This window comes from Helianthus annuus, chromosome 15, assembly GCF_002127325.2.
Source record: "Helianthus annuus cultivar XRQ/B chromosome 15, HanXRQr2.0-SUNRISE, whole genome shotgun sequence".
NCBI classification, from domain to species: Eukaryota; Viridiplantae; Streptophyta; class Magnoliopsida; order Asterales; family Asteraceae; genus Helianthus; species Helianthus annuus.
In genome coordinates, this window is record NC_035447.2 from 120,735,283 (window position 1) to 120,753,545 (window position 18,263).

Below are 18,263 nucleotides of genomic sequence, written 5' to 3' on the forward strand. Positions count from 1 at the left end.
CTTTACAAAGTACACAAATTCAAAGGATATGTGGGATGCATTACAAAAGAGATATCAGGGAAATGAGAGTGTCACTCAGGCATTCATGGCAGAGATAGTGCCAGTTGATGAAGCTGAAACTAGTGTGAGTGATGCTGAATCTCAAGTGGAGAATGCTGAAGCAAAAGTGGATGCTGAAGTAGAGAAAGAGAGTGAAGCTGAACAGGTTGTTGCTGATCAAACCACAGAAGTTCATGAGAAAGAGGTACAATCTAATTCTGTGTGTTTGAGGTGTTGTGAACTACAGGGTGAGGTTGACAGATTGTCAGCTCAAAATCAAAGTCTGGTGAGCGAGATGTCTAGCATAAAAGAGTCAAACTTTTTTGCTAAAAGAAATGAATCTCTATACTTGAAAAAGATAAAAGGCTATGAAAGTGAAATCGAAGCTTTAACATGCAAATTAAACGAAAAGCTTCAAGTAATAGACTTAGCTCACGAAATGATGGCTGAGAAAACAAAAGAGATTTCTGAAAAATGCAAAGAGTTGTTAGATGCACAACTCAAAATTATTGAACTTGAACAGAAATTAAGTCAATTCAGAGATTCGTCTTTTGTTATGAAACACATGATGGGTGGGTTAAAGAAGAGTAATGACAAGACTAGTGTGGGATATAATGAAGTCCCACTCCTCTTAGTCATGACTATTCTTTCCTCCCTGATGAAGATGAGCTAGCAGCATGTATGTCAACTACACCAAGTAGTTTCGCATCTACATCAAGTCAAGGTGAAGGGTCTGAGAATGGTGATGCTAGGAAGAACAATAACAGGGAATCTTTGAAAAAGAAAAATTCACCTCCAAAGGGCAAAAATCAAACTTTTGTTAAAAAGATTAATTTTGTTCAAGGTAGTGATATGAAAAATGAAACTGCTGTTATTGAAAAAGAATCAAATGTAGAGTTTGCAAAGAATAAGAACATAGAAAAATCTGAAATTAAGCAAACTGAACAGAATTCTTCTAAGGCATCATCACCATCGGATAAGGGATCTACCTCAGAGACTCCTGCTAAGAAGTCTTTGAAAAGGAGATCGTGCTTCAGGTGTCATGCAAAGGGACATGTAGCTAGCTGCTGTCCTAACAAAAATGGTGAAGCACAAATGAGTGACAAACAGAGAGGGAAATTACCAGTGAAGAGTGGTGATAGTGAGGAGAAAGGTTCAAATTCTCCAAAGAAATCTGCTCCTAAGCAACCAGAAAATGTTGCTGCTGGTGTAGATAAGGCTGGAACAGGAACTCCACAAGTTCTACGTTTTCAGAGAAATCAACCTAGATTTCAGCCTAGATCTCCACCAGGCAGATATCAGAGACCTAGAAGCAGTTCACCTAGAATGAACAATTTTAATTCAAATAATTTCAGAGGTCAAATTCAATATCAAAATCGATACCAGAATAATGGTGGTCGAACTTTTTATAACAATGGCTTTAGAAATTATAACAATCAAGCTTCTTGGAATCAAAACTTAAGGTTTCAAAATCAAAATTTCCAAAGGTCAAATTGTCCAAATGTATATAGGAACCCTCAGGACCAAAGACCTAGTGGAAATCAAAACCCATTGCCTCCAACAGGTCTGAGATCCAAGACTCCAGTTAGGAGTAATGGATATTGGATGGATGTTCCAGTTGTTGGTGAATTTGGATGACCCAAGACCATTAAGGCTTGGGTCCCCCAATCTAACTAATTTCTTAGTTGGTGTGTGCAGGAGCTGCTAAGGAGGATTATCAACTTATGTTGATAGTGGCTACTTCAGGCACAGGACGGGGGATGTGAGATTGATGATTGATATATATTAAATGATTTAATTTGTAGTTCAAAGTGTTGAGTCGACACAGAAGATAACCTGGCAGATCTTTATAATAAAGCATTTGACAGGGCTCGCTTTGAACATTTAGTCGAACTCAACGGGATGAGGAATCCTGAATAACTGGTTTTTCATAAGAATTTTGTAAATAGTTTACTGCTTTTTCTAAAAAAAATCAAAAATACAAAAAAAAATTGAAAAATCAAAAACATAAAATAATAGAAAATCAAAAATGAGATATCACTGTGTGAAAAGAAGAAATGATAGTACATCAGCAAGTTAGACTGTCACACTGAAATTGAATCAAAATTGCTTAAGTGTGATAGCAGCTTCATTATATGATGTACCAGTAGGCAAAAGCATGAAATAATCAACTTACCAATGTGATATAAACTTAAATGAACTGAATATGAGTGGGGAACACATCAGTGGTGTATGGTTTAATGACCTTAAATCTTGTGTTGATAGATTGCCAAAATCTGAGGTTTTGGGTCTTTATACTGTTGTTTCAACTAGGGATATCTTGGCTGTCTGTCTGTTAGAACTAAAATTGTACATGACCCCAGGAAAGATAGTCACTTGGAATTAGCTCATTTCTATTTGAATGTCTGTATATTTCCCGATACACACAATTTTGATCTGATTCTGAAATCTTCTCTGAAAAAAGTCGTGTACCTCCTCTGCTGCATCCAGATATATGCTGACCTGGAGGTGCTAGGCAACGACAGCTTCTGCTGCATCCAGATACATGCTGACCTAGCTGTACGTTGTCGCGCTATAGATCTAATACACCCGAAAGAGGCCCTCTAGTGCCCAAAAGAAACCCAAGAAACCTATATCAAACTGAGAAAATCTCATTTGATCTGTATATTATACCATCTCTACTAAAGATCTATTCTGTTCTCTTCTCAACCAATTCCCAGTTAAGATTTCAGAAATCTGGATTGGACTTGTGAAATATGTGGTAGGGAAGATACTTGCATGATAGAGTGTGCTATTTATATTTCCAGGATTTGATTAGTATTTATTTGGGTGTTCATAATTAAGCAATTAAAACATGATAAAACAGTTTATATGCAGAACTAGACACAGTCAGGATATCTTAAAGGATGAATTCAGTATACTCACCTACTACGATGAATCTTTGTGCATACCTTGATCGCAGGGGTATATCCTGAAGTGGGACACACTAGTATTTCAGTATAATAAAAATACCTTAACGTATCATACGGTAATGGTACTTGAAATGTTCATGCATTTTGTTTAAGAGGACAAACATACTGGTAATCGTCTTGAACTGCTTTTCACTAAAACATTAAGAATAATCTAATTGTGTGAAACAGTTTGATTGTGCTGATATGATCTTCTTACCAGTGATTCTCACAAAAATAGAGTGTTTATTGGTTTTCGTTATTTACTTGCTTTCAGAAAAATATAAAAATCCAAAAATAGTGTCATTTTCTGTTTCAAATTCTTAATGTACGGAAAACTGTTATTCGTGGAGGAATTGTTACTGATAGGGGGAGACGGTGTTAGAAAGTGAGTTCAAAATTTTTAAATCAGGCAGGTTCTTGTGTGTTGGACAAAAGTTTTGCGTGTTGGTGATAAGTTTGAAAATGCTTAATCTGTAATACAGTTTACATATCTCTTGAAAAATAATAATTTATTTAACTTTGTTGAAAAATTCTTATGGTTTCTCGAGATGTTTGTTTTATAGTATACAGATTGAAGCGGTTTGTTGCTGAGAAGTTGCTGTGAAGTGTGAAGATGAGAGTTTGATTGGATGCATGGTAGAACCTCCTTTCTATATTGCAGACAAAGTTGAAGAGTTTGAAGATTGCTTTCCAAATGCTAAACCGGAGTTTACTCAAGTGCTAACGTGTTGAAGATTTGGTGATTGGATGCATCAGCTTAGGGGGAGTCTGTTGCTGACAGTCTGTTGCTGACAGAAGCTGTTGAAGCTGAAGCTATCCAAAGACCAAAGACAGTGCAAGACTACATGAAGATTGCAAGAAGACCGAAGACAAAAGACTGAAGACAATGTTTTTATGAAGCTATTGTCAAGGGGGAGTTTGTTGGTGCATATTTGTGACAACAGCTTTGATTTGGTCTTTGGATATCTTGTAATTAGTTAAACGATAAACGGTTAGCGGGTTTAGCTTTGTATTAGTGAGATAATTGAGTTTGGGCTAAACTAAACCCAGATTGGGTGATGGGGGGCAAATTGGGCCTGTCCAATTCGCAGCCCAAGAGTGTTTAACCTAGCCCAGTTGTAAACCTTGTGTTATATAAACAAGCTTAGGCTTTAGGGTTTAGGTTAATCTGTTAATCAGCCAAAACAATATTTGAGAGAGTAATTTCGTGAGAGTGCTTAGGGCTTCGACGAAATTGTGTTGGTTAGGGTTTAGATTGATTGTAATACGAAAGTTTGATAATCAATAGAAACCCGGTTTGATTGGAATTGCTGTTTCTGTTTTCTACACGTTTTCTGCTTATTCTGATCAAGAGGATTCCGCACTCTTGATTGGAAAGACGATTCTGTGAAGATCCATAACATCAAGGGGACCTACACCCAGTCTTCTCAATCGAAACAAATAACCCTGTATTCGCTGCTATGCTTCTTCTCGTCTGAACACCTGCAGTAGGATCTCCAAGTATCATGTCAACTGGATGATCTCTATTTGCTCATGTAGTAGCAACAGCATCGACTTCTAAATTGTCACCCAGGTTTGATCCAACCTCCCCCTGAATGTTCTGATCTGCAAACGGATTAATGAAGTCCTCCCCCTGATTGGGTTCAGGTTCACTATCTCTTGAATCAGTATCAGCAACACCTTGGGAAGTTTCTGGAGCATCTGTCATATCAACATTCGATCTAGGCATGAACTCGCCTTCATCGTCTTCATTTATCACTGTTTGAATCAGCTGAGAATCATCTGCATTGGAAAACTCAGGAATATTAAATGATTTAAAAACACTTTCATAATCATATAATATAGCAGGTCCACTCGTTGATTGTTGAGGTTTGTATGAAGTAATTTCCACATTAAACACAACCTCAATTTTACCAGTTTTTAGATTAAAAACCCTTTTATTCAGTGCGCCAGGTACGTAACCTAGAAAGTAGCCTTCGTCAGCCACCTCACCGAATTTTTGTTTATCTTTATTTCGCACAATGGTGCAGGGTAATCCAAATGGTTCAAAGCCTTCTAAGTTTGGTTTCTTGTTAAACATCAACTCATGACAAGTTTTGTTAAAACGTTTAACAGTTAAAACTTGTTTAGGACATAGCAAGCTGTATTCACAGCTTCTCCCCAGAAAAGAACTGGTAGCTTTGAATCTGAAAGCATCGTCCTAGCGGCTTCAATCAACGTCCTATTTTTCCTCTCAGCGACTCCATTCTGTTGAGGCGTATAAAGAGCAGAATATTGATGTTCAATTCCCTTGCAAAGACAATAGAGATCCAGAATACGATTCTTGAACTCCGTGCCATTATCACTCCTTATCCTCTTGATCTTTGCATCATGAACATTTTTTATTGTAAAAAGATCTATCAACATCTCTGCTGTCTCATCTTTTGTACCTAAAAAGAAAACCCATGAATAACGTGAGTAATCATCAGTGACAACTAAACAATAGTACTTTCCACCTATGCTCCTTACGTTCACTCGACCGAATAAATCCATGTGTAGTAATTCATAAGGGGCATCTATGGAATTTACTGTTTTTGATTTGTGAGGTTTCTTATGTTGTTTTCCCTTTTGACATGGAAGACATTTGTCTTCCACTTGAAACCTCTGCATTGGAACACCTTTCACTAGCTCATGTTTAACAAGGTAATTCTTTTTTCGATAGTGAATATGGGCCATGCGTCTGTGCCACAACATCGATTCAGCTTCAGGTGCTTTTGATAGTAAACATGCCACCGCGGTTGGATCCTTAGCACCCATGTCCATGACATAAGTGTCATTTCTCCTTGGCGCTCGCATCACTATCCAATCGTCCGGAATCTCCAAACCTGGTTTCAACACTAACGCTTCATTCTTGGTAAAATGGAACGAGTGACCCTTGTCGCAGACTTGTGACACGCTCATGAGATTGTGTTTAAGCTGCTCCACATAGTTCACTTTGTCCAGTGTGATCTTCCCATTGGTCACTTTTCTTCGTCCTGTAATTCTACCACCTTTAGCACCCGCAAATTTCACATGTCCACCATCATAATCTTCAAATTCAGTCAACAATCTCGCATCCCCCGTCATATGCCTGGAGCAGCCACTATCAACATACCATAAGTTGATAATCCTCCTTAGCAGCTCCTGCACACACCAACCAAGAAATTAGTTAGATTGGGGGACCCAAGCCTTAATGGTCTTGGGTCGTCCAAATTCACCAACCACTAGAACATCCATCCAATATCCATTACTCCTAACTGGAGTCTTGGATCTCAGACCTGTTGATAGAATTTGATTTTGATTTCCAGTAGGTCTTTGGTCCTGAGGCTTCCTATATGTGTTTGGACTATTTGACCTTTGAAAATTTTGACTTTGATACCTTTAATTTTGATTCCAAGAAACATTATTGTTGTAATTTCTAAAGCCATTGTTATAAAAAGTTCGACCACCATTATTTTAGTATCGATTTTGATATTGACCTTGACTTTTGAAATTATTTGAATTATTATTGTTCATTCTTGGTGAACTGCTTCTAGGTCTCTCATTTCTGCCTGGTGGAGATCTAGGCTGAAATCTTGGTTGATTTCTTTGAAAACGAGGAACTTGAGGAGTTCCTTTTTCAGCCTTATCCACACCAACAGCAACATCCTCTGGTTGCTTGGGCGTTGACTTCTTTGGAGAGTTGGACTCTCTCACTTGCTTTTCACCACTCTTCTCTGGTGACTTCTCTCTCTTCCTTTCACTTACTTGTGCTTCACTCTTTTTATTAGGACAGCAGCTTGCTACATGTCCTTTGGTGTGACATTTGAAGCACGATCTCTTTTTCGAAGACTTCTTATCTGAAGCCTTTGAACTAGATTCAGGTTGTGATGATGATGCCTTAGAAGGATTTGGTTCAGTTTGCTTAATTTCAGAAGTTTCTTTATTCTTGTTTTTAGCAAACGCTACATTCGATTCATTTTCAATAACAGTTGTTTCGTTTTTCATGTCACTTCCTTGAACAAAATTAATCTTTTTAACAAAAGTCGAATTTTTATTCTTAGGATGTGAAGTTTTCTTTTTCAAAACAGGTTTGCTGTTATTATCCTTCTTAGCTTCATCACTCTCAGACACACTTCCTTGACTTGATGTGGAACTGCTTGGTGCTGTTGACATAAAATTGGTTAGCTCATCTTCATCAGGTAGGAATGAATAATCACGACTAAGAGGAGGTGGGACTTCATTAAATCCCTTAATCCCAAACTACTCTTGTCATTACGCTTCTTTAACCCACCCATCATGTGTTTCATAACAAAAGTAGAGTCCCTGAATTGACCTAATTTCTTTTCAAGTTCAAGAATTTTGAGTTGTGCATCTGACAACTCTTTGCATTTTTCAGAAACCTCTTTTGTTTTCTCAGCCATCATGTCATGAGGTAAGTCTATGACTTGAAGCTTTTCGTTTATTTTGCATGTTAAAGCTTCAATTTCACTTTCATACCCTTTAATCTTCTTCAAGTATGAAGTTTCGTTTCTTTTAGCGAAAAAATTTGATTCTTTAATGTTAGACATTTCGCTTACCAAACTTTGGTTGTGTGTGGACAACCTGTCAACCTCACCTTGAAGTTCACGACATTTTAAACACACAGAAATAGACTTTACCTCTCCTGTTTGTTTGTCAAGGTTGGCCATTAGAGCCGCAAGCTGAGCTTCCATTCTCTTGTATTTAGCATCTTTTTCTTCAGCTTCCCTTTCATGGTCAGACTTTTTCTTTTCCTCTTCTGCATCTGTTGTCTGATCAACCTTCTTTTCTTCAGCTTTGCTCTCTATCTCAGCCTCAGCATTCACTTTCACTTCAGCATCTCCCACAGCAGCTTCAACATCTTCAACTGGCACTATCTCAGCCATGAATGCCTAAGTTGCATTCTCATTGTCTTCTAGATGAATACTCCAATCATATGAGCCTTCTCGTGCTGTAGAGATCAAAGCCTTTGAGCTAGAGTTGTTTGATGCATTCCTGTTGTTTGAACTCTGACTCGAATTATCTTGCTTTTGTTTCTGACATTCCCTAGCAAAATGCCCATAACTTTGATAGTTAAAGCACCTCACTTTGGTCTTGTCGAAACCAACACCCCTGCCTACAAACTTCCTTCCTGTTCTGTTCATGAATCTCTTCACTTGCCTAGAAATCATGGCCATTTGCCATTGGAAATCCATCTCCTCTTGATCATCAGGATCAATCTGATCATAATCTTCATCTAAAGTAGCAGGATCAGATATCTTCCCCTGAATATAGTTCTCATAAGATGCAACGAAGGAAGCAAGTAGAGCAAGATGTTCTTCAGCAGACTTCACACTCATTGGCATTGACTTAGCACTACTACTCTGCTTAGAAGTTAATGTTTTCATGACACCTGTTGATCCTCCTGAAGCAGCTATAAAACACACATCACCATCCTCATTGACAGTGATCTGCTCATTCTCACATGATAGAAACGCAGTAGCAGAGTCGCTAGAAGCGTTGTGAGATGAAGAAGATGTAAGCCCATTGTAAATCGCTGGATCTTGAACCTGATCATATCCAGTGTCTTTCTTCTTCATACTGAGCTCATAAGCTCTCAGCTTAACAACTACTTCTTCAAGCTCTTTTGTCTCATAATCTGCCTCTCCCTTGATCATGAGAGTGTAGATATCCCACTTGGTAGGTAAGGCATCGAGCAGCTTGTCATTCTTCTCTACGTCAGTATAGCAATTGATCTCATAATTTTCCATTTCTGACATCAGATGGTAGTAACGAGTGATGATGTCCTCAAGTGACTCATGTTTCATATACTTGAAAACAGCAAACTGCTTCTTCAGTAGATCAACTTTGTTTTTCTTGACATCTGCATTTCCAGCATATCTTTTCTCTAATGCATCCCACATATCTTTTGAATTTGTGTACTTCTTGAAAGTATGCTTGATGCTATCAGGCAAGGACATTTTGATCGCAGCCAAGGCTCTCTTTTCAGCCTCATATATCTTTTTGTCATTTTCTTGCATGTTCACATAGGTTGTTCTACGTGGTCTGCCCTCAAAGTCGTGTGCAGGGTTTGTGTACCCAACTTCGATACATATCCACATGCGAGTATCCTGATATTCAATGAAGGATTGAAAACGATCCTTCCATGTCAGATAATTTTCCACCTTCATCATCTTAGGCAGTTTGTTGGTAGTGCCAACCTCATGCTCCATTCTCAACAGCTCATTCAAACTAGACATGTTCGACATTTTAACGTAACAAGCTGATAAAACCGTACAAAATATCTCCGAAAACAGTGGTTACAAAATTACACCGTTAGAATCGTCTCGAAAAGATGAATCCAATGATATATAATGTTGAAAACCGAATTCGGGATTTTCCAGAGTCAAGTTCAACGGTGCAGACGGTTTCTTCAGATGAGTTACAGTTCACTTTCTATTTGCAAAACAGTGAAATTTTATCGATGCTTGCCAACTGAAATTCCACCCCTTAATTCCTCTCCTAATTTCGCTGGGTTCTGGGTTAATTTCGCTAGTTTTAGTTCGCAGGTCTACTTTGCTGACAAGTCAAGTTCACTGGTCTAGTTCGCTGACAAGTCTGTTAATTTCGCTCAAAATAATTTCGCCGGGTAACCAGTTCGCTATTACGACGACTGGTAAAGTCGCCGAAACCGTTATAATTTCGCTGTGGAAATTTAAACGGTTACCAAAGTCGCCTTTGGATTTTAATTTCGCCGCTAAATATGCTGGTCAGTTAATTTCGCAGGTTTGTTAATTTCACAGATCCAGTAAATTCGGAAAGTTAATTTGTTCGAAATCCTGAAGATTCTCCAACACAAATTAGCAAAGTTTTGACAAAATTTTGATGAACTTAATGAAGAACACGAAGAACAGTCTTCGAATCTTCAAGTTTCTCAGCCAAAATTTTCAAAACAATCAACCAAAAACTGTCCGGGAAACCCTAAAACCTGCAAAACAGCAATCAAACAAAACAGAAGATCAAAACAGCCAAAAATTTCGAAAATTTTATCAAACCAGCCAACAATTTCGAAACCCTAATTGTGAGATTAAAAAAAATTCGAAAAACTCCCTGTTTCTGCAGCCAACAATTCTGAACCGAGCCTTCAAGAGCCTAATGCTCTGATACCAATTGTAGGCCCCCTTGATGTATGGATCTTTCACAGAATTATCAATCTAATCAAGAGTGCGGAATCCTCTTGATCAGAATATAGCAGAAAACGTGTAGGAACAGCAATTCACTTTCAACCGGGTTTATATTGATTATTAAACAGAAGTATTACAATCAATCAAACCCTAACCAACCCTAATTTCGTCCAAGCCTAGTGCTCTCACGAAAATACTCCCTCAAATACTGTTTTGGCTGATTAACCTAAACCCTAAAGCCTAACCTTGTTTATATAACACAAGGTTTACTACTTGGGCTAGGTTAAACCTCATGGACTGTGAATTGGACAAGCCCAATTCGCCCCTATACACCCAATTCGTTGGGTTTGGTTAGCCCAAACATTACAACTAACTATTACAAAGCTAAACCCGCTAACTGTTCATCGTTTAACTAATTACAAGATATCCAAAGACCAAATCTAAGCTGTTGTCACAAATATGCACCAACATTGTTCATGTAAGAACCAAGTTTTAACAAAACTTATATTTTTAACCCGGTTTCTTTAGAAATCATCCATAAAATTTCTAGATCTAAAGGTATCACAACTTACTTTGATCATCATTTTACAAGAAAAACAATTTATACTTCAAGTTCATGACTACATAAGGATGATCTATTGATTTCTTAACATAATCATCCTCTCATCTTGCCATATCATGTTTTTAATCATGATCTAGCAAGATCATATGATGATCTACATCATTCACACAAGCTAACAACAATTATCAAGTAAAACAACACATAAATAACGTGGTTTCTTCATGATTTCTTGTAGTTTTAAGCTTATGTTCATGTTTCTTTCTTGTGATTCTTAGTGTTCTTCATAACTATTCAACATGTAACATCTTTTAACCACTAAAAATAGATGTAAAATAGAGTGTTTAACCATCTTACCACTAGCTCAAGGCTAGGGATGATTCAATTGTAGAAAGTGAGTGGATAAAAGCTAACAAGAGAGGTCCTTCAAGCTCCAAAGACACCAAGCTTCCTTGTAGGATCTCTAACACCTTTGTATGTGTATGGATTGGATGAGAAGTGAATGAAGGTGATGATATGGTGGTGGTGATTCTCGACAGAGACCAAGAGGAGGGAGAGAAGAGGGCTTGTGTGTGTTTTAGTGTGTGTAGATAATGAGCTTAATCCTTCATGTTCTTCTTATAACCATCTTAATCTTTTAACCATTGTGTAATATGTTTAGGATAGTACTAACAAATCAAATAAATCTTGAAATCAAATCCCCTTGTGGGACCCTTGTTGGAGCCGAAAATAGGTGGGGGTATTAGCATAGGTTTTAACCATTAAGTTACCATTTAGTTTAAATCCAAGTGTTAGTTATATGTTTTAGTTACTAGATATTTTATATGGGGTGTTATGATGTCAGGGGACCATAACTAGCTTAGAAATGTTAAAATAATGCTTCTAGTGTAAATTTGGTGTTTCGGGTAGTGTCCGCTTGTTCGGTTAGTTACTGATTCGTTAAAGTGCTAAACTATACAGTTTAGTGTTCTTTAGGTACCATTTTGTGACACTTTTAATTCCCGACACTTAGGAAAGCATTTAGGACCATTTAACCAAGTTCCTGCATCATATTAATGCGTTTAAATGCTGATTTTTGCTGAATTTTGCTGAATTCAGCACTTTGGGTGAGTTTTAGGCACTTTCCGGCACTTAAACTATCACCTAGAAAAGCAGTTTTGTGATCCTTACTTCCCTACACTCTATACTAGTGTAGTACTTAGTCTCTGACTCATACTATGTCTCAATACAACGCCTGTCTATGTACTGAACTCCGTCAACATTTTCCTGGTTTGTCTGTTAACTGTGCTTTGTGCATCATTTATGTCAATATGTTTGCATGTAGTAATGATATGACATTATGCAATATTTGATGCATATGTGAATATAATGTAGTAATCAGAAAGCAGTTCAAGTCTTTAATTGTAATTCAGCACAGTCATTAAGCATTAGTCAAGATTAATTAATTGTACGGATACCTGAATTTTTGACAGTTGTCACAATTTCCTTGGTTTACCTGAGCTTCATTAAGTTCATTAGATCGAGGATGCTTTCCAAATCAAAGTGAGTACATAGTTCCCCTATTTTACCGTTTTCAATTGTTTTGGGGTGATTCATATGTGTTAAACGATTTCGATGCTTTCAACGATGATTTCAAAAACGAATACTATGGTTTATATTAAACAATAACGGTTTCGATAATGTGAACGAACTTGTTGGACGTATTTACATAACAAATGACATTCATTAGCTTTGGCCGAGCCGACCAGTATTAGGTTATGGTACCGTAGGATCTGACAAATCTCCTTATCGTACTGCACCCATGGTTATGTGTGGGGGTTATGTGGGTAACGACTGAACCTGTTAATTATTAACTTACCCTTTGGTGGTTTGTTAATACGAGTTGAACAATGGACGAGTTACGAAGGTTTGAATGTATTCCACGAGACGACCAAAAGTAGTTTTCACGATTTGAACGAGAACGATTTTGAACAGATGAAACAAATGAACGCTTTGAATGATTAGAAAAATTTGTACAAGTTAAATGAATTGAACGAACGATTGGTTTTGGTTAGTGTTTAGATAACGGGACGGGTGTAATGTGATAAAAGCATGGTAGATACGCCACTGGTACTTCTTATATATAAGTGTTTTTATCATATTATATTCCGTGGCGTTATTTAGTTCACTTGGATGAACGATTTTCAAACGAGACACGCAACGATGTTTACTAAACTATATAAACCATACGAGTTTTATTACGAGAATGATTTACGATTTGGGTTACGATATACAAATATTATGGGTTAAGATTCATGGCATCGAGGTTTTATAAACTATAACCGGTTAATCTGTTTTGACTTAGTTATTCATTTTACAATACAAATGTTTTACAAAACAAGGTTTTCAAATATCGACTAATGTAATTATACGAGCTATTTCAACATGTATACGAGCCATGAATCTGAAACTCACTCAAAACCTATGTGCTCGCCGGCATTTCTTTGCTGACTTTATTTTTACATATGTTTCAGGTGGTGTTGAATGATGTTAATTGCGAATAGGATGCATGCTCACTTAGGACTGGACGAGGCCTTAGTGACTAAATAACAAATGATAGACGATATGGTTGTGTTTTAACTTAATTTCAAGACAATGTTTAATGTTAATATTTTAATAAAACGAAACTTTTGAATCCATGGCTGTGAAACAATAATTATGTCGCTCCACTCCCCGACGTTTCCACCGCGGTTTCGTTGTTTTACGCGGTCGAGGTGTGACAGAAGAGTTGGTATCAGAGCTCATGGTTATAGGGAATTAGGTTATTAGTAATGCTTTGACCTAGACTATAACTTTTCTAGGACCCTAACGCAAGTAAATTTACGTTTTTATATTTTAAAACAATACCGTCACCTATCTTTAGGTGATAACCACAACGAGAACACAATAATAAATCCACTTTAAAAACCAATCATCTATTCTTAGATGATTTATTATGAGGTTTTGAACCTTCAAAATGTTCAAAATATCATCAAAGTTTGGGTCTAGATAATGTGAACACGTGCAATCTGGAAGGTGGATGCCTGTATCCTGAGTTTTCTGTCTAAGGCTAGAGTGTTCGTACAAATCCACATAATCGGACTAGTCACTCTTACCTGGGAACTCTTGGGGTGAGTGTCCACTTTTAGGCTAAAGCATGTCTTCGCGATACGTTATATTGACCTATTTACTTTGATTAGTCACTGTGTATCGTTTGTTTGTTCGAGGTAACGAACGAATGATCACCTTCCTTATGTTTTGTCGATGTTTTCAATACCTCTTTTGTTTATCCAATTGTCAATCTCACTCGTTTCTCATGTTTCCTTGTTCTTTTTAGAAAATGCCTCCTCGACGTGATGCACAACCTCAAACTAATGCCGAAATGGCAGCCCTTGTCGCTCAGCAAATGGCTGTTGTTATTCCGAACCTAATAACTCAGATTAATCAGGTGAACAACAACAATAATAACAACAATGCTCAGTACAGTTTCAAAACATTTAATTCGGCTAAACCACTAAAGTTTTCTAGGTCTCAAGGAGCAACTGCGCTCCTACAATGGTTCGAGAGTCTGCAGAGCACATTTAGACATGTTCAGTGTTCGAATGAACGAAAGGTTGAGTTTGCGTCAAGTGTTTTCAAGAAGCGTGCTCTTACATGGTGGAACGGTGTGATGCGTGATAGGGGTACCGATGTGGCGACGGCACAAACTTGGGAAGAGCTTCAAGCTCTCATGATGAAAGAGTTCTATCCCCGTCACGAGATTAGGGCTTTGGAACGAGAATTCGATGATCTGAAACAAGATGGGGGAGAACACCGTGCATACACGGATCGTTATGAGGAACTAAGTTTGTTGTGTCCTACTATGGTTACCCCGTTGGAGAAAGCGATTGAAGGGTGTATCGATGGTCTTCCTGATTCTATGCAAGACATAGTTATTGGTAGTAATCCTACCACTGTGTGTCAGGCTATTGAATTGGTTGCAACTCTGACTGAGTCTCAAGTCAGAAAAGGTAAACTGGCCCGCAAGGGTGATAAGAAGCAGTCGACCGATTCCGTTCAAGACAAGGGTAAGGGTAAAAAGAAGGGCGAGTCATCAAGGAGGTCGAGGAAGCGCAAGGCTTCCCAGAATTTTGCAGTTGCCAATCAGAATGCTCAGAACCCACCAGCACAACCTCCCGCCAAGAAACAATATGCTGGTACCGCACCTCACTGCAATAGATGCAATGGTCATCATGCGAACCAACAGGCTTGTAAACAGTGCACTACTTGTGGTAAACTTGGGCATACAGCCAACATTTGTCGCTTGGGTCAGAATCAAGTTGCTCAGAATCCAGCACAGGCTCAGGGGAATGCTGCTAGATTCCCACGTGGTTCATGTTACAATTGCGGAGAGATAGGTCATTTCCGCAACAATTGTCCGAGGCTTGCAAATCCGAATGCCAATGCGAACGCTAATCCCGCTCGTGGACGAGCGTACAACTTGAATACAAAGGAGGCGCGTGCTGACAACGAGGTTGTTAATGGTACGTTCCTTGTTAACAATCAACCTGCATCTGTTCTTTTCGATTCTGGTGCCGATAGAAGTTTTGTTTCGTTATCATTTGAGCCTTTGCTTGCGATACCTAGAACTAAACTGAGGAAACCCTTATCTGTTGAAGTTGCTACTGGTAAACCACTTGTACTCGATTCTGTTATTCGCGATTGTCAATTGAACGTCGATAACCATCTTTTTCCTATTAACCTCACACTGATGCAACTTGGGAGTTTCGATATTATCGTTGGGATGGATTGGTTAACTAAGTTTCACGCTGAGGTGATTTGTTTCGATAAGATTGTTTGTATTCCTCTTTCGTCTGGTGAGGTTTCAGAGGTCCAATGCGAGAAACCATCTGGTGGTTTGAAACTCATGTAGTGTACGAAAGCCCAAAGTTATTTACGAAAAGGATATGTCGCATTTCTGGCAAATGTCACCAAAGAGAAAGGCAAAAGCAAGCGTATTCAAGATATACCGATTGTTCGAGATTATCTAGAGGTGTTTCCTGATGAACTGCCTGGTTTGCCTCCAGATCGTCAAGTCGAGTTTCATATTGACCTTGTACCCAATGCTAACCCGATTGCAAAAGCACCATATCGTCTTGCACCATCTGAGATGCAAGAGTTATCGAAACAGCTTCAAGACTTATCTGACAAAGGATTCATCCGACCGAGTTATTCACCTTGGGGCGCTCCAGTCCTATTTGTGAAAAAGAAAGATGGGTCTTTTCGAATGTATATCGATTACCGTGAGCTTAATAAGCTCACCATCAAGAATCGATATCCCCTACCACGAACTGATGATCTTTTTGATCAGCTGCAAGGTGCTACATGTTTTTCCAAGATCGATCTGCGTTCTGGGTATCATCAGCTTCGTGTACTCGAAGAACATATTCCCAAAACTACTTTCTGTACGAGATATGGTCACTACGAGTTCACTATCATGCCTTTTGGTTTGACGAATGCCCCAACTATCTTCATGGATTTAATGAATAGGGTTTGTAAACCTTATTTAGACAAGTTCATCATTGTGTTCATTTACGATATTCTTATTTATTCGAAGTCTCAAGCCGATCACGAACAACACCTTCGTTTGACAATGGAACTCCTGAAGAAGGAACAATTGTTTGCCAAATTCTCCAAGTGTGAATTCTGGCTTAAAGAAGTTCAATTTTTGGGTCATATTGTTAACGAGCATGGTATTCATGTGGATCCTTCCAAAATTGCTGCTATTAAGGATTGGAATGCACCTACGACACCCACAGAAGTTTGATCTTTTCTTGGTCTTGCTGGTTACTATCGTCGATTTATTTCAAACTTCTCGAAGATTGCGGTTCTCTCACTGCTTTGACTCAGAAGAATAAGCCTTTTGAGTAGGGACCTAAACAAGAAGAAGCGTTTCAAATGCTAAAACGAAAACTCTGTGATGCTCCTGTTTTATCTTTGCCTGATGGAAACGATGATTTTGTTGTCTATTGTGACGCGTCGAACCTAGGCCTTGGTTGTGTTCTTATGCAACGAGGTAAAGTTATATCATATGCGTCAAGACAATTGAAAATACACGATAAGAACTACACCACTCATGATCTTGAGCTGGGTGTTGTGGTTTTCGCACTCAAAATCTGGAGACACTATCTCTATGGCACGAAATGTGTGGTTTTCACAGACCAGAAAAGTCTCCAGCACATTCTCAATCAGAAGGAGCTGAACATGAGACAACGACGCTGGGTTGAGCTATTGAACGATTACGATTGCGAAATTCGCTACCATCTTGGTAAGGCGAATGTTGTAGCTGATGCGCTAAGTCGAAAGGAACGAGTCAAGCTTAATTTTGTTTGCACTCTATCTGATATTCAAACTCGCATTTCTCAAGCTCAACGTACTTGTGTTACACAGGATTTGATGGGTAAGGAATTACCACGTCAACTAGAGCTTAAACTCGAAACGAAGGACGGTGGGTTACTCTATTTTAAGAATCGTTTGTGGATTCCGAAACGAGACGATCTTCGCACTTTAGTGATGGACGAATCTCATAAGTCTCGATACTCTATCCATCCTGGTGCTGACAAAATGTACAAGGATCTTCGTACTCAGTATTGGTGGCCAGGTATGAAAAAGGATGTTGCCTTGTATATATCGAAATGCCTAACTTGTCTCAAAGTCAAGGCTGAACATCAACGACCATCTGGTTTGCTTGTAAAACCAGAGATACCGGTATGGAAATGGGAAAACATTGCAATGGATCTCATTACAAAGTTACCGCGCACATCTAGAGGTCACGATGCTATATGGGTCGTTATTGATCGATTAACGAAGTCAGCTCATTTTATACCGATTCGCGAGGATCTATCTGCTGATAAACTTGCCAAGATTTAAGTTGATGAGATTGTATCTCGACATGATGTTCCTTTGGATATCATATCTGATTGTGATGCTCGATTTTCATCTCACTTTTGGAAGACCATGCAATCTGCTATGGGAACCCAACTGAATCTAAGCACAACTTATCATCCCCAAACAGATGGATAATCTGAGAGGACGATACAAACGTTGGAGGATATGCTTAAAGCATGCGTGATAGACTTTGGTGGTAATTGGGATTCTCATCTACTGTTGATTGAGTTCTCTTACAATAACAGTTACCATGCTAGTATCAATATGGCACCGTTCGAAGCTTTATACGGTCGAAAATGTCGTTCACCTGTCTGTTGGAATGAGATCGGTGAAGCTCAGCTTACTGGACCTGAGCTCATTCTGGAAAAAACAGATAAAATCAAGAAAATTTGCGATAATCTTCTGATAGCTAGAAGCCGTCAAAAGAGTTATGCGGATATGCGACGCAAGTCCTTGGAATTTCAAGTCGGAGACCGTGTCCTACTCAAGGTATCACCTTGGAAGGGGTGGTGAGATTTGGAAAGAAAGGAAAACTTGCACCACGATATGTTGGACCATTTAAGATTCTTGAAAGAATTGGAAAGGTTG